This window comes from Hylobates moloch, unplaced genomic scaffold (genome assembly GCF_009828535.3).
Source record: "Hylobates moloch isolate HMO894 unplaced genomic scaffold, HMol_V3 SCAFFOLD_17, whole genome shotgun sequence".
NCBI classification, from domain to species: domain Eukaryota; kingdom Metazoa; phylum Chordata; class Mammalia; order Primates; family Hylobatidae; genus Hylobates; species Hylobates moloch.
This window is the reverse complement of record NW_026652292.1, coordinates 57,913,464-57,935,213: the sequence shown is the minus strand read 5'-3', so window position 1 is coordinate 57,935,213 and position 21,750 is coordinate 57,913,464. Positions and strand designations below refer to the sequence as shown.

At 33.8% G+C, this 21,750-nt stretch overlaps 1 long non-coding RNA gene across 2 annotated transcripts in view; it reads left to right on the top strand.

Annotated features, from left to right (window-relative positions):
- Nucleotides 1–21,750, top strand: part of LOC131381714 (uncharacterized) — a 128,772-nt gene that overhangs the window by 61,799 nt on the left and 45,223 nt on the right. The window lies entirely within an intron of this gene.

The following is a 21,750-nucleotide window of genomic DNA, read 5'->3' as shown; positions in this document are numbered from 1 at the left end:
TAGACTTCTAGATCTGCAATGAGAATATTAAGTCTTTTTGTTTAGAACCAGGATTAAGATCATGCCTTCTCCAAGATTTTTATCCTAATATTACCCTTAGAGTTGTGACATTATCCTTAGGAAAGAAAAACAAAAGCTTAAATATATATCCTATTTGACCTATCAGTTTTAATCTTTGCATATGCCAATAGAAGAAGAGATAATATTAATAGATACTGATGAACTTAAAAAAATACTGTGGAAAATCCTTTGTATTCACAACTTGGAAAACCCAGACCAGTCATATACATTAATCCTATCCTGTGGTTCCACTAAATGAAGGAATGATATACTCAGGAATCCAAAAGTATCTCAACTCATTTATGAGTTGGATTCTCAACAGAATTATGAACAGATTATGAATAAATCTGTTGGATTCTCAACAGAATTCAACTCATAAATCTCCCATGAGTGATTTAATTCAGAACAATGACACAAAGGTATCTTTATGAAGATTTCTTACATACTTCTTTTTATTGCTCTAATCTCTCTCTTGAATTCAAAATTTGCATATTTGCAATACAGATGGCAATGCTAATACACCTAAAAGAGTACTACTTTATTCAGCTAAAGTCTTTATCTTTAGTGTTGATTCAGCAAAAAATACGCCCATTTCCCCAAATGTTTCATCCAAAAGTCTAGGGTTGATTTTCTCTATTTTTCCCATCAAACTCTAATTCCTCAAAAAGTAGTGGGCTACTTTTTATTTCAAAAATCGATCTGAAGTTTACTCTTTCTCCAGGAATTCTACTCCATTATAGTTTTATTATCTTACATCTGGTCTAGTGTGGTAGCCTCCTAATTATTCTTTCTACTTTTGTATTCTTATGATTTATTCTTCAAGGACAAACCAGAATATATTAACATTTATTTAAAATTAAGCTACTCCTTGGCTTACAACATTCCACTGGATTTGTATTAGATTCTTATTGCTACTGTAATGAGGTACCACAAAATCATTGATTTAAAACAAAACAAATTCATTATCTAACAGTTCTGGAGATCTGAATTCCAAAATAAATCTCACTGGGCTAGAATTTAGGTGTCAGCTAAGCTGCATTGCTTCTGGAGACTCTAGGGAGAATATGTTCTTGCCTTTTCCAGCTTTTAGAGGCTGCTTGAACCCTTTCCATCTTCAAAGTCAACAGTGGAAGAGCAAGTCTTTTGCCATTTCCATCATCTGACACTCACTCTTCTGCCTTCTGCTTCCATTATTGAGGAACCCTGTGATTATGCTGAGCTTATTCCTATTTTAAGGTTAGCTGGTTGGCAACCTAAATTCCACTTGATCGTGTAAAATAACACATTCACAGGTTGCAGATTAGGATGTAAACATTTTTGGGCTGTTATACTGCCTACCACAGGCTTTTCAAAAATTAAAAAATGCAAAAGACTTTTCAAGTTCCAACTTTCCCAACTGCTTGGCCCCTGCCCAACCCTCAATCTCCATCGCAGACAGCCCTCTCCCTTTGCTCACTGGGCTCTGGTCACACTAACCTTTAGTGACATTCTGATCCAAACAAGTGTCATCTGGCAGAGGACCTTTGCCCTTGCTGTTCCTTTGTGTGAAAGGTTCTGTCACCAGACACTCACATGCCTGACTTATTCTTGTCATTTAGTCCATTTCCCCAAGAGAGGCTTGGGAGGCTTTTCTGCCCACTCCAGATAAAACAGTTCCAACTACTACACTCTTTTAAATTATTATGGTTTATTCCCTTCATAGAACTTATCACCAGCTGAATTGCCTTATTTGTTTTCTTGTTTAATTTCTTTTTAACCCACTAGAAAGACACATGTGAATATGCATCTCATCTGCTGTTTTAACAACTTTTACCTCCAGAGTTTACAACAGTGCCTTGCTTGTAAATTTTCAAGGCATATTTGATGAATGCATGATTGAATAATTTTATGAATAAATTTTAAATGAATCTCCAAAATAATCATGCACTATTTTTTTTTCTATCAGGAGAAGGATTTGCCAGTCTATTTTCCTTCTCCACAGAGCTAGCCATTATTTAAAAAGGAAGAAACCTTCAATTCTTTGCTCCCTCTGGGGTACCATGCATCATTCCTCTGAGGGTATTTTTAGCCCACAACAAAGTTGTCTTTATTCTGCAGTTTCTTAATCCCTTTTTCTTCTGATACTCTGGGAAACAAAAAAGTAGCTGCTCTCAGAGGAATGGACTAGAGAATTACATTAATTCAGAAAACAAGAGATTTACCATGTGGTTCTGTGATCTAAATGGAATGAGAAGGTCACACTGTACCTTTTCTTAAATTGCATAGTTTGCTTCTCCCATTGTTACTTGCATTTAATGCAGATTCTTACTTGTGCCAGTTAGCTACAAATTTGGGATTGTAGTCAGTCCACTGCTGCTCCAGATAAATCTGAGGCAAAATCTACTCCATTAGCTCTAAGAGAGTCCTTTGCAAGCTTGACCTAACCTGGTCAGGATCTGTTCTGATTGAATTGTAACGCCTGTTATATCTCTTGCTGTACATTTCTCTTGTTGCTAAAGTCTTCATGTTTAGTCGGATATACTCATTCCTTCCAAGATCCTGGCCGTCTGAGCCCTACCATCTGCCTACCCTTTGAGGTGTTTGGGATTTAACAAAAAAATGAACTACTTCTCTTGCCCATGTGAGTAAATGTTTTATGTAGTTGAAGAATTAGACGTGGGCAAAGGCTATTTTGTTGTTGTTGTTCAGCAGTATATATTTCGTACATAGCAGGTACTTGTGCTCAATTAATGTTAGCTTAATTAATTTATTTATGTCTTTAACACTTAGGGTCTTGCCAGACTTTAGAAAGGTTAAAAATAATTCATGTTTATATGTTTAAAAGGAGAAAACCCACTTGAATTTGTTACTAACCAGATATTTTACTTCAAACTGTACATAAGGTACCGACTTTTAATTTTGTTCATATTGTTAAAAATAAGTATCCTACTTGCTGCCATGTTTGTCATAAGGCAAACATCCTACAAGAATTTCTATTTACTTCTTTACTTGTAAGAAGAGTATGAATATGAAAGCTATATTTTATTGTTTCAGGTAGAACCCTGGCAAGACATACTGCAAGCTTTCCTACAGTACTCATTTTTTCATTAATCTCAATTTTACTGGGACAGATTCCATTGTATTGGAAACTCTCTAAGGAATTTGAAGTCTGGGTCAATTCTCTGTTATATGCTTGAGTGCAATATATGATATTATACAGTCCTACTGTCCAAGGAGCTCAAAGCACTTGATAAATATCATCCTGTTGATCGTAATCTCTTTCCTGAACAGTACGTGGCAAGCATTTGTATCACCGTTTAGCAGTGAGATGAAACTATGAGAAATAAAATGCAGAGGGATTTGAAAGACCAGTAGGAAGGACAAAAGTACCTCAGTCACAGAGTTTAGGTGAAAGCTTTCCTGAGTCCCTGAAATATACCTTTTCTTTCAATTATATTATTTCTTTAGCTCTAGTTCTTAAAGACTCAGTTCTTTTGAAACTTATTTATTTTGATTTTTTAAAAATATAAACCTTTATTTTAAGTAATGTTTTTGATTACAAGTCTGGAAAATATATCATTATTCCTCTTGACATACAACTGCTCTGTGAAATTCATCTAGTTTTGCCCTTTCTTCTTATGATTCATTAAGAATCACAGTAATGTCACTTAAAATAACTTGAGAAATCATTGCATCAACTCCGGATGCTACTGAAAAGAAAGGCAAATTCCAAGGTAAGTATAAGATTTGCCCACAGTCACATTGTTTGATAAAAGCAGAGAAAATTCTTGATTCAAGACTTTCTGCCTTGAATGATTGTATTACTATACAATACTCCAGAAACAGGAAGGAATTATATTTAAAGGCCATCATCAACTATAGGGCAGGGGAAAGATATTTCAGACTACCTCTTGTTTTTTCAATGTGAGTTTTGTTGCTATTATGTTCTTTTTCCACCTTTGTATTCTTGTTACCTAGCATAAGTCTTGAATGAATGAATGACACATTATTCTTATGACAAAGGATGCTAATGTAGATATATTAACATAATTAATGGCTTCAGACATCTTAAAATAGACACTGTATAACTGCGGATTAGGTTATTCAAAACCACTTTAATTATTGCAAAGTGTTTCATTGAAATATGCTATCTCTTAACTTCTTGGTATTATCTCAGTCATGGGTCATTCCATAATAGGGGAATACGTAAGACTTTAGCAGAGCAAATAATGCTTTAACTACTTTATCCAAATGTCTTAATACAGATAAAAGCAGATTATGAAATGCATCTGTAGCATGTTTGAAGATTTTTAAATAATAATAAGCAGAGAATAATGACTGTTTTTTTTTTGTTTTCACCAATATTATGTTTAATCAATTCCTTACTACCCAAGGGACAGATGATTCAAACAACTTTCTCTGTATATTGCCATTGAAACTGAGAGTACAGATCATTGATATCCTTGTGCATGACACAAACATTGCCAAATTCCTGACAGTAGATAGAACCTAATGTTAAAACAATGACATGAACATGCCTATTTCAATAATTCTTACAGCAACATTCACAATTTCCTTATCTCTTTTTATTTTTTAAAATATTTAATTACTTGAAGGATAAGGGAGGATCTCTTCCAAAAATTTCAATACCTGTGAGCTTAGCATGATAGAAAATAGTAATGTGAGTATATGTGTTGACGATACTAAATCTAGTTAGGTAACAAATATATTTGTGGTAGTAGATCCAGTGAGTTAATAAGTCTAATACATTTCACCTTTACCTTCATTTGTATTGTGCCACTTTAAGCTGTTACATCTAGGCTCAACTTTTGGAACAGGCTTGTTTATATTTCTGCTTATGTTCTCTCACTTTATCACACAATTCTCTATATAGTGGTTAAATAATTTCTCTCCAACACAAATATAAACATGTCATTTTCATGCTTAACATTTTTAGTAGCATTCCTGTTGTTAAATGATTTTTAACATGGATATCGGATAAAATGACTGCCCATCACCACATATGGTTAAAATTAATGCCAAATATTTTATCATGGTGTGAAATTACACTTTCATCTGTCCTCTGCCTCACACTCAGTCTCTACTCTCACCACTCTACTTCATATGTTTTTCTCCAGAAATAAAAACATCTTTACAGTTCTCTAAAAACAAAAATCACATTGTCTATGGCTCCCTACTAGAAAATTCTCTCTGCTTGGAATGTTCTTTCCAGTAATGTCTAGTGGGATGAATTATCCATTTTCCCCTCAAGCACTGTGACTCAGTGAAGGCTTTATCTACCTCTGAGGCTTCAATACTTTCATCAGATATGCACTTTAAATTTTTTTTCCTGTTTATTTAGTAAGAATTCAGAAAAGGCTGATTATGTACTTTAATTGCTGTGCTTGCACACCATGCTGAAGTTGTTTGTATACATAACATTCTCCTTCATTAGCATATGAGATTCTGGAACAGAATCTGTCTCATATCAACTTCTGACATTCTGGGACGTAGCTCAGTGCTTGGCAACTAAAAGGATCCTCAGATATAGATACTAAGTAAACCAAATTAATACATGTCGAATATGTGAAATTAGTACATATGACAAGAATTTCATGGACATGGTAATTTCAATTTCAAGACATTTCTACATGTGGTGATTGTTAGGTTTTGAAGGGAAGGCGAGGGTTAAAGAAAGACACAAAGAGAGAGAGAGAGAGTTGCTCGACAGCAATGGCAGGCGTTTATGTCCAGCATAAATCTACAGAGCTGGGGGACCAGCTTAAAGCCAGTGCCTACCGCTGCTTACAGGCTGGTGTGCTTAATAGGTATGAGCAGGAGGGGTCTGGGCAGTCTGTCTTGCTGCCCGGCAGGATATTGATAAGATGTCCCTGTGATCAGGCAGTTTGGCCCTTTTTTCGGTGGGATGTGATAGGATGTTCTTTGAATCTTTGCCCAACAGGATATGATAGGGACGTTCCTTTGGTTGGACCATTGCCCAGCAGAGTATGATGAGAAAGTCAGCTGGTTGGGCAGGATATTTCTGATGGCCCAAAATCTCATGGAATGTTTCACTTTGACCAAGTCTGCGAAATGGTGGGGGGCTTACAAAATGGTAAAGTTTGGACTAACAGTAATAAGGGTTTACCGTCATTTTATTATTAAATCAAAATAAATGCAAAGTTCACAATTCACTAGGAAATGCCTTCATAGTGGATTGTTGCTGCTGAGTGATCCCTAACAAGTGATGGATTATGCAAATCTCAAATGAAGCTTTGCCCTGGGTCTTAGAGGAATTAGATACTTTTTACACTATGCTATAAATGCCTACCTTCATTTTATTTTTCCAGAGGGCATTTGTGTAAAATCTGCTGGTTAGTTGCCCTTACCAAAAAATGAATATGAATGTATGTATGTGTATGTATATATATATATATGAGCCTGGATTGTATTGAAACATGATAAATGTAAAAAGCAACTTTCTCTTGTTACTATTTTTGTCAGTATCAATAAATTTTCTAACTACGGTCAGTCATACATTCTAATTTAAAAGCACGTGTTCCTCCCGAAGAGGAGAACTGAGAATGAAAGGCAAGCTTTAAATGTAGACAGGTTTACTCTTAGAATTACTGCTGAATATATAGAAAAATGAAATGCCTTTAAAAAGTTCAGCAAATGTCTGATAAGAAATAAAGAGGTCAGAAAATAGTTTCTCCTGACAAGCTTCATTTTATACATATTTCATAGGGAAATAAATTCCCTGGATATTTTTAAAAAATAATCAACATGCGTTACTCAAAATTAGTTTCCCATAATTAGTGACTTTTCAAAATGTAACTGATGGACTTCCCTATTACTGAATAAAATTAGCAAAATCCCTAAAATAAAAACTGCAAAAAGAAATAAAAATGATGATCTCTTCCTATCCCCATCTCTGTCTCTCTCTCTTCATATGTACAGATGGGTGTCAGTGTGTGTGTGTGTGTGAGAGAGAGAGAGAGAGGGAGAGAAGAGATAATTTTTTTTAAATGGGCTTGCATGGAAGCTAGCTTGCAAAATTCAGATTCTTCTAATACTGTCTTTGCTGTGAAAGAAGATGGAAAACACATGAGTATCTTACATTCTTGCAAGGAAGATATAAACTTGGCACTTCATGTCTCTTTCTGTTTTCAGAGACTTATCTGGGAAGGAATGGAAGATGTGTGCATAAGAGATGATGGATTGAGTTACTGTATGTAAAAGGTCACATTTAGGTTCCTCTAGGCTCAAGTACAGGTTTCTGTTACACATGTATGTTCCATTTTCCTGTATCTTCGAAACATGCTTATTGAGTCATTTCTATGGACCAGACACTGTTGAAACAAATACGAGTAAAAATCAGCCTCATCCAAAACAACCTCTTAGTTTATTGGAGGAGAGAACGAGTACCTTATACACTTGAAGTATTATAGTGAAAATTTGAACAAGTTCACATTGGAACACAGAAAAAAAGGTACCTAATGATGCTCTCAAATGCTGTAATCCAGAGAAGAGGATCAAAAAACTGATGTTGGGTGCTTGATTTAGACTACTGAAGCAATGGAACACCATTGTAGAAAGAGTCAGTGTAGTATGCAAAGAGATGGAATAGAGTAAGAGTGGCATATTCAGAAAAATACTCTTTTATTTGAAGTGACAGAAGACTCTGATATCTTTAGGATGATGGTAGAAGGCAGAACTAGAATTAAAAACAATTAGGTAAAGATAGTTCCTTGGATAGACAGCATGGGAGGAACTGTGAAGAATAATGACTGAAACAGCCATGAGACAGAGGCTTGGACATGCAAGACTGTGTGTGCCATGATAAATTACTCCAGATTATCCTGTAGGTGAACACAATCATGAACGAATAATTAGCAAAGGAATAACATAATCAGATTTATATTTTGGCAATATTATTCAAATAACCATACTGAGATTGGACTAACAGAGAATATCAGAGTCATGAAACCAATTTGGAAGCTACTGCACTCGTTGCAGCAGGAGAATATGAGGATTTGGACTAAAGAAGTGAGAGTGACAATAAATAAAAAGGGGTTAATTGGACATGCATGTAGAAATTCATTGTACATAGAACTCAATGCATGTATGCAGGGAGTAGGTGAAGAGAAAGGAGTTGTATCTACTTTTTTTTTGTTTTTATTTTAGTAACTGGGTAGAAGATGTGGTAGAAAGTGTAGTAGAGATAGTAAGTTTAAGATAATTATCAATGCTCTCAGTGCTGCCATTTCTGAGTCTATCGAACTGTTATTTAGGTTAGAGTGCTGTCCATTAGTACATATTTGTAAGTATTAAGCATATTTATTAACACTACAGAGGTACTTACATTATTCCAGAAGAGGGTTTAGAACAGTTAATTAATTTTTTATTATTGTTGCAAATAACAGCTTTGAGAATCAAATAAATCTATGACTCTTACATCCAACATTTTGCATTCAATATCAGGAGAGTCACATACTTCTGAGAATATTTGTTGGCCCTAGGTTAAGAATCTCTTGAGTTTCATGAAGAAAGAGGAGAAACATTAATGAAGCTCTTAGGGAACTACTCAGTAAGCCATTAAAAACATTGATTTTAGTGTTGGCTGTAAATGTTTTCTGTGATAAGTTCATCTCTGTTGGATATTTCTTTTAAGGAATAAATCAATCATTAACTTCATGAATTAATGAATTAGTCTATATATCCTAATCTCTCAATGTATAAAATACAACTTTTTAAAGAGAAAACCATGCAAAATTATTCTCTAAGTCAGGAGATTGTTTTTCTTTTGTCACAAATTATAAGATCTTCAAGAAAATTTAGAGTGTTACTTGCCTGAAGCCTAAACTACATTTTTAAAAAGCTCATATAAATAATACTACTATTTGATGCTTAATTAAGACTTTTGGCATGACCACTGCCAAGCTCCCTGCCAATATTAAACAATTTATTCCCAAGCTAAAAATAGCTCCGACTAAATTGAAATTGACAGACAATGAACCAGTGGTTAGGTAAGTTTATTGAATACCCATGCCCTAATTTTGTTAATGAAGGTATCCATCATGCACCAATTGGTACATTATTTGTTAAGCCAGGAGTGATGCCAATTTATATAACCTGTGCCAAGATCTATAATTTATTCACTAAAGAGCCGACACATGCTGGAGACATCATAATGTGGGGAATCCTGAGCCTTGGAATAGAACTGGTCCAAGAAGAATGCCCACCAGTTTCCGAGTTTTCTCATCCCCTTCATCCCCTTTAATTAGACCATTAAAGTCTAATTATCTTAATTAAAATAAAGTTTCCAAAATACCACATATTGAACACACACTAGGCGAGGGACAAGATAGGAACTGGGACTAGAAAACACTAGCCGAAATTCTTCCTACTATTTGGTTTATTTAAAACTGAGAGTTGTCTCTTTCCATAGTTACATTTTTCTTTTTTTTTGATAAAATATCTCTGCCAATTAAAATGCAAAGATCAATAAGTAAGAGAAGACATGATTAACAGTAAAAAAAAAAAAAAAAACACTTTTAATTTTACATAGTAATAGTCCAGAGGAAGGTAGTTTCAAAGATGGTTCAAGAGCTCAAAGACATCATCAGGCTGGGGGTTCTCGCATTACTGCTGTACCATATTCATTATGTTGATTTCCCTTTCTTAGATTACTTGTCCCCTGATCAAAGGATGGCTATACCAGATCCAGGAGTAGTCATGACTTTCAAAAGTAGGAGGCACTAACACCTGTTTCAAATCAAATATTCTTGACATGAATAAAATATAATATTTTAAACTAATTTTAATTAAGCTTAAAAGTACATACTTTTCATAGCATTTATTGCTCTGTTATATTTTAATCCAATTCATGCATTCAATTATATGGTACATTATGAGCTGAAGCAATAATTTATAGATCTACATCATTATTTTTAATTGGGGAGCATTCATTGAGCAGAAAGAGAATATTCACATGTATAGGCAAGCAACCCACGGCATATGCAAATTCAAGCTAAAAAACACTGGGACATATAGCTACATAATACATACTTATTCTGAAAATAATGTAATACGTACTTAAGCTTGATTCCTTTGCTTTTACTTCTAGGGATTTTAGTGGGGATATTTACACTTAACCTACCCTTTGCATTCAAGGACCCTTTGGGTATTTTGTGTTATTCTCAGACATAACATTATGCTACTTTATCATCACTACAAATGTTCATTTATTATTTGTGATAAAAATCCGTAAAATTTGAATAAAAATTTCACTCATACTACTTAATCATCCTATTCCTAGTAAGATTTAGTAAGTCCATCTAATGTTGGTTGCTGTAAATATTAATCATAAATTTCATATCATATTACACAAGGGAGAATAAAGCTTGCCAGTCACATTTACATAGACAAGAAGAACTGATACAAATTTTTAATTACTGAGAAAAAAATGATTTGATATAGAAGCTTAACCCAGAAATGGGGAGTGATCATTGTTTTAAGCTGTGTAATCAAATAGCTTTGAACTGTTCTAGTGAGGTGAATTTGGGGAAGTTACTTAGGTTTTCTATGCCCCAACTTTCCTGTCAGATAATGGGGAATATATCCTAATAATATTTTTGTAATTATTAGAGGCGTTAATAGTCATGAGATGCTGAGAACAGAAGCTGGAACTGGGCAGGCCTATGGCAACTCTTAGGCATTACTCACTGGCTCTTTAGCCATATCATTTTGCTGCTAGGGATAAGAAGACCTTGGTCTTGCATATGTTTTTTTTTGATCCCAGGTCCAATATGTGTAAAATATGAGTAATAATTCCTGCACTTTCCACTCCAGTGAGTTATGTTGAAAAGCAAATACAATAATGGATCTTGGAGTCAAGTGTCATCAAAAGAGCAGCTTTATAGCAAGAGAGAGCTGGTGTCACATCCTTGTTATGGGATTATTTCTTCAAGGAGCATCTTGAATGAGATTGTTAACATACAAATCTAATCTTAACATTTTTCCTATAAAACCTTTTAATTTACTTTCCATTATCCTTGGAATGAAATCAATAATTCTCTAATTGATAGGTAAAGCCCATATAATGTGACCCCTTTCAATATTTTATTACGTGTAATGCCATTTCCTATCACCTGCTATACTCCAGCCCCATCCACTGCCTTTCTTTGATTTCCTTCTCCTTGCCAGAAATGTCTCCACACTGAGGTTTTTACACTAGTTTCCTCAATTGAATTGTAATTTTTCTTCCATATAGTTCAGCTTTTTGACTTTTATTTACATTCAAGGTCTCTTCTCAATTGTCACTTTCTCAGTTATTAGTTCTTTATCAGTTATTCGTTATTTAATCTCCTAAATTGAATTAGTTACTGTTTTGATTTCTCATAGTACAATTTATTTTGCTTCATAACATATCACAGTATGTAATTCTGTATCGTTTGAATGAATATTTGCTTGTCACTCTCTTCTGCTCACTCACCGTGCTCATTTAGATGGCAGCTGTATCCCCAGGTTCCAACAAATAATAGACTCTTAATAAATAGTATAGTACTGAAAGAATTTGCATTATCCCTTGAACCTTATTGTCCTCATTGGAAAAGATGAATATTAGTAATACTTACCTTGAAAACAATGTGTTTTTATATTGAAGATAATGTGTGTGCAATACATTTCCTTTAAGCTATCAAAAAATAAATATTATTTAGAAGCAATTGTATAAGATACAATGCATTTTAAAATAATGTGGTTCTTTGTTGTTGTTGCTGTTGTTTTCTTGAAATGGGTGAGATCAACAAAGGAAACAGAAACATGACTATTCCCCCATGGTATAGATTTAAAATAGATTTTACTGCGGTGGGGATGAATTTACAAGCAGTGACGTCATAGCATGCATATGATCCCCTAAGTTATTATTGACACAAAGAGGGGTGCTCAGGCCACACTGGATGTAACATGGAGAGAGTTTTAGTTGTGAATAAAATTCTACATATTCATGGGAGGTCAGGGATAATCTAGGCAACCGTGCATCAGTGGGAGCTCTTTGGTGAAGGAAGTGGCCTTGTTAGAATGAGGAACCTTCAGAGCCCAGTGGCTGGTATCAATCTCTTTTTCTTTTGAGTTAATTCAGTTGAGCTAGTTTTTGCAAAGTGTGATGGTTAATATTAGGTGTCAACTGGGTTGGATTGAAGGATGCCTAGACAGCTGTTAAAGTATTGTTTCTGAGAGTGTCCGTGAGGGTGTTGCCAGAGGAGACTGATATTTGAGTCAGTGGACAAGGAGAGGAAGACTCACCCTCAATGTGTGTGGGCACTATCCAATCAGCATAAGCAGGTGGGATAACTTTGCTTGCTGAGTCTTCTGGCTGGCTCCTTCCTCCCATGCTGCATGCTTCCCTCCACTCCTCTTGCCCTTGTACATTAGACTCCAGGTTCTTAGGCTTTTGGACTCCGGGACTTGCACCAGTGGCTTCCTGGGAACTCTTGGGCCTTTGGCCACAGACTGATGGCTGGACTGTTGGCTTCCCTGGTTTGAGGCTATCAGACTCAAACTGAGCCACTGCCAGCTTCTCTCTTCCCCAGCTTGCAGTCCGCCTATTGTGGGACTTCACCTTGTGACCATGTGAGCCAATTCTGCCTAATTAAGATATCTGCATCTAGCCTACTTGTTCTGTCCCTCTGGAAAACCCTGATGAATGCACAAAGCTACCAAAGGTGAGGAGAAAATTAACTATCAGCGGCCTTCATATTTGACTCTCATCATTGAGAAAATAATTCCGAATTCTCTGTGGCTAAGATTCTGGATTATTATTCGTGGTGCTGAACATATCTTCAGTGCTTCCCCTTTGTCTCTACTACCTGGTCATCCAGAGATCTTTCTGCAAATCCCTTTGTTTTATTTTATTTCTTTTTTCCATTGCTAATATCAAATGCCATATATAGCCTGAGAAAGATGATGCTCAATAAATGTTTACTCAATAAAACAATTATGACTCATTCAGGGAGGAAATAAATTCTAATGATTGCATTCTGGAGTGAGTGGGACAGCTCAGAGTTCTGATGCCAGCCATGTGTTTTCTGGCTGTTTGACTGTGGACAATTAAGTTTCATTTTCTTCATTGAAAAGCATCATAATGGTACCCAATTCTTAGAATGGAAGGGGAAATCAATGGAAAAATAGATTTTTTAAAATGCCTAATCATATTCCTGGGGTATAAGTACAAATAAATTAAAGCCCTCACTGTTAGAATTTACTCTTCTATTAACAATTCTTAGGTATTAGTCTAGTTGAAAGATGAGTGTATGGTTTGAGATATGAGAGAGACGGTGTGTGGCAAAGATAAAGGGGTTCTGGGAATGTTGATGAGGAAAGGGAGCACATTGGAAAGGAAAGAATAGAGAGAGCCCAGACACTTAGACTACAAGGACAGAATTTTTGGAATTGACTCAGTAATTAGTACTGTGGACTCTGAAAATATGTCACCAAACAGATGTGTTTTGTATTTAATAAGCCAGAAATGTCTCTTCTCTGCTATTAATGCCAAGTTACTCTGGTGGAAAGATTGTGAAATTGGATGATTTTTATTAACTTTACACACAAATCCTGATTACATTTCTCAGCTCATTTTACCAATTCCTTCCTCTCCTAGGTGAGTGCTAAGAAAATGTTTATTGCTTATGTTAAACTTATAAAAAAAGGAACAGCTACCCATTTTGTTCCCACAGCCCTGAGTGATAAGTAAAGCAGTTTAGTCACACAGGTCCATAGTTTTCCAATCTCATAATTATTTTACCTGTGTCAGTATTCCTTGTTTTTGTATTATGGTGGTTAAAAACATAGTTTCTGGAGTTAGTCACCTTTTGGGCTATTAAGCAAAGCCTGACCTCTCTAAACATGTGTTCACTCCTTAGTAAAATATGAATGATAAATCGCGATCACATTGGTTTGTAGTGAGGCTCAAACTAGATAATGTCTGTGAAGAGACTGGCAGTCAGCACATAAATAATTTTGGCTTTATGATTATCACTAGAGTAACAACCTGTGAAATTCTTTCATATTTATCATTTGATTGATTTTTAAGAAAATACTATGAAGTAAATGTAACTCATATTACTTATAGAAATATGAGTTATATATTTATAGAAAAAGAAACTGAGGCTTATGAAAATTTATCTTACTCTTACCCTTGTTTGCAGGAGATGGCAGAACTGAGAATTGACCAGGCACAGGCATAATATCAAGAATCTGTGCTTTTTCTACTTTAATATCAAGTGTGTGTGTATGTGTGCGCATGCACATGTGTGTTTTACATGCTTTGTATACCTGAAACATTGAGTTAGTCATTGGCAAGTCTGTTAGTGGAAAGTATGAAGTACAACATGTTAATAATTTGGTTCAGTTCCATCAACCTTTATTGAGCATCTAGTGTAAGTAATGGAAGAAATATCTGAATAATAAAATCTTTGACCAAAAAATTCATATTCCATGTTGGGAGACAATCTTTTATAACCTAGACTGATAAGCACAATATAAGTACACCAGACAAATTGGCAAATGGAAACAAGATGTTGACTCTGCCAGAGATGGGGTAAGATGAAATGAATGATTTCTGAGAACAGTTATGGAGAAGGTGACCTGAGGCAATGTTTCAAAGACTGGGCAGAGTTTCTTACATGAGAGGTCATCCAAGAAAATGAGAAATATTGCTAAGAAATAGAAGTGAAAGGAACATTATTTTGAAAATATTAAGAAACTCAGTATCACCAGAATTGATACGTAGACATTTGGCAGGATGGTAAGAAGGAGTTAGATAAGTATGAGACCAAAAATATACAAAGATTTTTTTTTTTTAACTGAAATGCAAGTAAGATCTACTAAGAAATTCTGGATATTCCTCGTGGCGAAGGGATACATTTTCTCCTCTCTGCCTCAGAAATTATCAAATTAGAAATCCTGGTTATAATCTCAAGGCACTAGGTCGCTGATGTTGAGTAATTCCAGGAGCAGAAGGTCAGATATCATGCCTTATGATCAGAAAGTCTGTCTCTTTGATTTACTACACAAGGATAAACCACCTTGTTTTACTTCTTCAGGATCTTTTAGGGAACTAATGGTGCAGTGTCAGGCATATAGATGTGGTTGATAGAAAAATACGCAACTGGTTAGTGAGCTCTCACAGAGAGAGTTAAATGGAATGTTTATGATTTCATTTGTAACTAGCACAATCTTAGGAGTTTGTGAAATCCCTTTCAGAGCCCCAATATAATAAAAGTCATCTAATTAAAAACCTACTAAACAATACTTTTTAAAGCTATTTCTTGAGCTTAATTAAATGTATGCCTTTACTTTTTAAAAAGTTTTAACTACTTTCCCAGTTGACTTAAAATGAAGAGAAAACAGCTTTTATTGTGACAAAATCTAATAAGAGGTCAGTTATATTTTAGTTTATTGAGAAAATTAAACATATAGGCAACTTGAAAATACAAGCTTATAACCGTACTGAAACTAATTATCAATCAATATTTCATAACAGCCCTTCAAATTAAGCAATATTGAGACTCAGAGACTCAGTCCCTTGGGATTTTGAATTTGCTAGAGTCCTTTTTGGATCATAAAAATTTCAGTTCTGTACCTACAAGGACTTCACATATACATCTGCTTGTACATACTGCTTACTGAATATATCTGACTTCTTCGGTAGATAATTCTGAGACAAAGCATCCCTTGTCTGACAAACAGTGCTGCAACTCTATTCATTAATACTTTTTTATGTTTACAAAGGGATTACGGGCATGACAATAAGGCTCATTATTTTCAGAAGCTTGTGACTATGCAGGAGAACTTATATGTACTTCTGTGTGATGAATAATTGGATGCAGTCTCTTTGGAAACTGCACCAACAAAAGATGAAGAATAGACAAGTCCACTCTTCATCAGGTAACAAATCTGGCATCTGATCACAATTGACAGCTTATCATCTACAAGGAACCATGCCAATACTGTGTTAAAAGTTTTAACAAAATTAAAATCACTCTCAATATGTATTTTTTCATAATATTAAGCATATACAATTTATTCAGAGCCATACAAGATGCAATTGTTGCATGGAGACAGGGATATGCTCTAAGACCATTTTTGCTCCATGGTAAGTTTCTGGAAAATGGTTGAGACTACAATCACATTGTATATTTGATTGATTTGGAAATCTTCCCTGGAAATAACAATCATTTAATGAAAAATAATAATGCCTAAACAGGAACTTATTTTATGAGTCTTACTCTCAGGCTTTTTGGCTAATCATCAAACCATTCTTCTACCAGACTATACAATTAGGCATGTGCTGTGTTGATGGACAGTCTGTACAGTACATGAACACAGTAGATGTAAACACTGTGCTTGAAGGCTCATCTACTAGGTCATATGACATGAATAAAAATACTTAATGGGCATTGAGAATGTTTTTTCTTGTCTTCAGTTTTCAGCATATCTCCCAAGTCTTCTTTCAGCTTACCTACCTAGATTCCTGCTTCAGTTTTTGGGCTCTGAGAACTCACTCTGTCTCGTTTTTTGTTTTTTGTTTGTTTGTTTGTTTGTTTGTTTTCTCTTCATCCTAGCCATGCATTTAAAAAAATGGCATAAACATATTTTATGCAGAATCCTTATGTATTTTGTAGTTTATTTTGTTGCTGTGGGATTTTTACAGGGTATATAATTTCCACGTTTTCATGAATTAAATCATCACCTGCTTTTAGCATATGAATAAAACTTTAGGGCTCAAAATGCAATTATAGCATTTTTTAATCATAGCATAGATTTGAACATATGCATTTAAATATTATAAGCTCATATGTAAACTACCAAGATAGTTTAAAAAGTAAGCACAGTATAACACTGAAATCAATATCATCAATATCATAATATAATTTTATTGCTTTTACCTAACATACTGAACTGACAATTATTAGAAGAAATTTGCTTTTTAAATTCTCAAAAGACTGAGAGAGAGAAAAAAATCATTTTAATGAAACATACAAAGCACGTTCATTATAAGACACAAGTGAAAGCAACGTATTTTGGGGAAGATTTAAAATGAGACAGGAAACAGAGATAGAGAAAGAAACGTGTGCTTGAGCCTCATGCATGAGGTTTTTCCTTAAGATTTAAGTTTTACTTGAGATATTAGAAATATTTTCTCAAAAATTACTATACCATCAATCAATGTAATGCATCTGATTAACAGTTTGATTTTTAAAAATCATATGACCATTTCAATACATTTTTAAATGAACTTTAATAATTCATGATGAAAATATTAGTAAATTGGGATTAGGAAGAAAATTTTATTGGAAATGTACATATTTTTAAAAACTGCAACCAAAACCACACTTGATTGTGGAATATTGAAAAGTTTTTCTTTAAATTCACTACTAAGAAAAATTTGTTCCATATGCGTATTTCTGTTTTACTTTGAACTGGAAACCCTGAACATCTCATTAAGGCAACAGAAGTAAATAAATTTGTAGAGATTAATAAAAAACAATAAATGTTACTATAATTTTAGATGATACTATTGTGTATAGAAAATTTAAAATCAATAGGTACTACTAATTTTATAAGAGTTTTACAAGAGTGTTGTATACAAAATAATTAAAGAAAAATAAGTTGGACCAACCAAAAATCTTGGTCAAAATTTTAAAGAAATAATTTATATATCATAAAAAGCAAAAAATATATGTGTAAATATATGATAAGTGGAAACTGTTAATAATTGTCCAGCTTGAAATGCATTGCAGAATTGATCTATTGATATACAACATATGAATAGAAAAATTCAATATTGTAAAAACATCAAGTCCCTTTAAATTGATTTATAGTTTTAATTTAATCCCAATCAATACCACACATATTTTAGGGGAAAGCTAATTCTAAAATTTATGTGAAATTAATTGAGAAGGGTCAATCATTGCCAAGATGCTCATTTAGGGAAAGACTATCGATAGAAGACTTGTTCAGTGAAATATCATTATTTTTTATAAAACGACCTAAATTCTGACAAAGTAGCACCAATAGGTGCAGGAACAGACAATAGAGAACCTGACAATTAACCACATCTATACAGATGCTTAGTATATAAAATGAATCACTGAAATTGGAAATCAGAATCTTTTCAATAATTGTTGGTACAATGATTAGGCATCCAGAAAGGGAAACAAAGGAAATTTGATTCCCACTCACATTCATTCCGAGGGGACTAAACACCTAATAAAGTTTTAGAAGATTGAGTATGAGAGTATCTTTGTGACCTCAAGCTGAGTGAAGTTTTCTGAAAACCCAAATATGCTACCAATGAAGGATAGGATTAATAAACTCAACTACATTAAAATTGAGAATATCAGCTTACAAAAGATTTCAAATGTTTTTTTTTTAAAGGCAACCATCTTGGAGAACATGTTTCTAATATCAATCAGTAGGAAATATCCAAAACATCCAAACAAAAACACTGGACAAACTAAATATTTACTTCACAAAGGGATGTATCCTAATGGCCAATTCATGCGTGTAAAGATGTCAAACTCATTGCTAGTTGCAGAAATGCACCTTACATGTCAATTGTTTACCTCTTTAAACATCCAAAATATTAGCAAGAATAAAATACTGTATTTGTAAATACTATGTGCTGGCAAATAGAAGATAAGGAAACTCTCTTCTCTCCCATCTATCAGTGATGAGGAAAAAAATTAATTCAAGCACTTTGAGAAATAGATAAGCATTATCCAGTGAAATTGAAAACATGAATACTGTGTTAACCATAAGTTAGGGTCCTGGATATAAGCTAGAGAACAAGCTGTGTTCATGTATGAAAATGGTACATGGTAGCAGTCTTAATAAAAGTAAAAAGGAAACAAAAATATTTTGATAGCAAAACAGGGAAATAAATTATCATATATTAATACAATTGAATACTACCTATCATTGAAAATGAGTGAAATGTACCTATCAGTACATATTGATGTTAATCTCTAAAACATTTAAAGAACAATGGTGATCACCAAAGAGTACACAGTCAGATTCCAATACACCTCACTAAAGATTTTATTTATATGAGTACATATTTTTAGGTAAAAACAAAGACAACAAAGTAAATTATAAACATAAAATTACAGATAATTAACTTAGGCAGAAGGAAAGACTTTAAGACTACTGAGATACACAAGATGTTGCAAGTATTTATAACATAATTTTTCTTGAGCTGTATGTGGATATTCGGGGATTTGCTCTTTTTTTAATATCTTATTGATATGTTATACAGTACATATTTGTTTTATGATAGAAGACTTCAAAAGTGTATTTAAAAAGAATATTTCAAAAAATTAGGTTTGTGTGAATGTTATGGCTATTTTTAAAGCTAATAAAATTAGCATAATCATTTACATATCAACACTAATAGAATTTAGTTATTTTAAAAGGCTGAACACTGTTGTCTTGACATTGCAGTTTTCCTTTCTTATTCTTTACTGCCCATTTGCCATAAAACACTGTTTGGAGTAAACTCATCCCCTTATTTTTTTTCCACTCTCCCATAACATTCTGATCTGTTTTCCTTATGTACTTTTAAGCTTTCCAAAGGAATTTTCCATTGTATTTTTAAAATCATAATAGAATGGCCTTTAGAAGAATTATACTTGCCCTTCCCTTTGTGAATGACCATATCATGTTTTTCTCATTTCATCAGGAAAAATGTTATTTTTGGCAATCAAATTTCGACATTATATCCTTAAAAGAAAAACCCCACTAAACATGCCATCTTTTGATTATGTGTACAATATTCAGAATGCTGTTGCTGTAATCTAATAAATTAGAATTGGTATTTTCAAATTGAATTATGTCAAGGATGTCTTTTCAAATACTTTTGTTTCTTAAAAACATCTATCTGCCTATTTACCTTCTTAACCATCCATGTTGAAAAAGAAGAATATTTAATTGCTCTGAGGTGAACCCTGGGGACGGTGAACTGGTTTTCAAGTTTATAGTCAGAGGCTAAATTCATGTGCTTTTTTATCTTTCTGACTGTTTTCTTTGCCCTCTACAAAGTGCTTAGAGCATGATTTTCTACATTCTTTTTTTTTTTAAATGGAGTCTAGCTCTGTCACCCAGGCTGGAGTGCAATGGCGTAATCTCGGCTCACTGCAAGCTCTGCCTCCCGGGTTCAAGCGATTCTCCTGCCTCAGCCTCCGGAGTAGCTGGAATTACAGGCATGCGCCACCACACCCGGCTAATTTTTGTGTTTTTACTAGAGATGGGGTTTCACCGTGTTGACCAGGCTGATCTCGAACTCCTGACCTCATGATCTGCCTGCCTGGGCCTCCCAGAGTGCTGGGATTACAGGCGTGAGTGACGCACCTGGCCTCTGTCTTCTTAATCTGTTACTGAGGTGCTGTTAGATAATAGGAGCAAGAATTGTTTTGCTAAAAACACTTTAAAAAAATAATACTAATTTATTGATGGCTTAAACTGGTGAAGAAAATTACTGATGCCAACATATTTGGAACACTTTTCCAAGATGAACATTTTGAAAAGTTATTTTGTTTCCATATATAAAAGACCCATAAGATTCTCAAATGCAGTTCTTGAGAACTAATTGCCAGCTGAAGACAAACATTAATTGGAGTTAAGGGAAGATGGATATGAGTTTTCACCTCCTCATTCTTAAATAATTAAGAAGCTTGTTCTAGAATGTGGTTGTTATGTAGATGGAAGGGCCTAACTCAAATCTTTTAATGTTAAGAGAAAATAATCCATATCAGATGACCTCAAGCTGGAGACTGGAGAATGCTGGAGGTCTCTGGGACACTTTCAAGGGTTCTGCAAGGTCAAAACCATTTTTATAATAATATTTTCAAATTTGCATTCTTTAATCCCGTTCTTTCATAAGGGTAAAGTAGAACTTTTCAGATGCTAAATAGCATGTAATATCACAATAAATTGAATGCACACACAGCTTATGAGAATCCAGCTGTCGGTTATTGTCAGACATTAAAGAGAGTTACAAAAAGAGAAAATGATGCCACTCTTGTAATTTTTTATTCTGGAAAATATGCTTATTTTCATAAAAATAGAATCAGTGTGTTAACTAATAAGCAATTTGTTTGCTCATGTTAAATGGAATAAAAAACGTTTCATATTTTCATTTTTAATTTCACATAATGTAAATAAAAATATAAATCTCACTTAAAACCAAAGCATTTTGGGGTGCTCAGGAAGTTTTTAGAGCATAAATGGATATTTAAACCCAAAAGTTAGAGAACTACCGATCTCAAATTATTTTGTGAGCTTTTTTTTTAGATTATATTGAATTGTAAGATGATTTACTCCCACAATATAGTTTATAATTTTTCAGGTTGTACAAACCATCTTATTTCTTAGTTTGCCTGAAACACAATGAGTTAGAGTAACGGCGATAGATTTCTAAGCAATTTGAACAAAATAGAATGATTACATTTTATCCAAAGTATTCTCTTATTGATTTATGGTATTTGATAAAACTTTATTTTATTTTTAAGAAAAGATTAGAATTAGGAAACTGACTTTAATATTTTAATTCTTTACAGTAATAAGTATAAATTATTTATAGGGAAAATTAATTTTTAATATGATTTTGAAATTTGTTTTTTAAATTGGAAGCAAGATTTATATCGA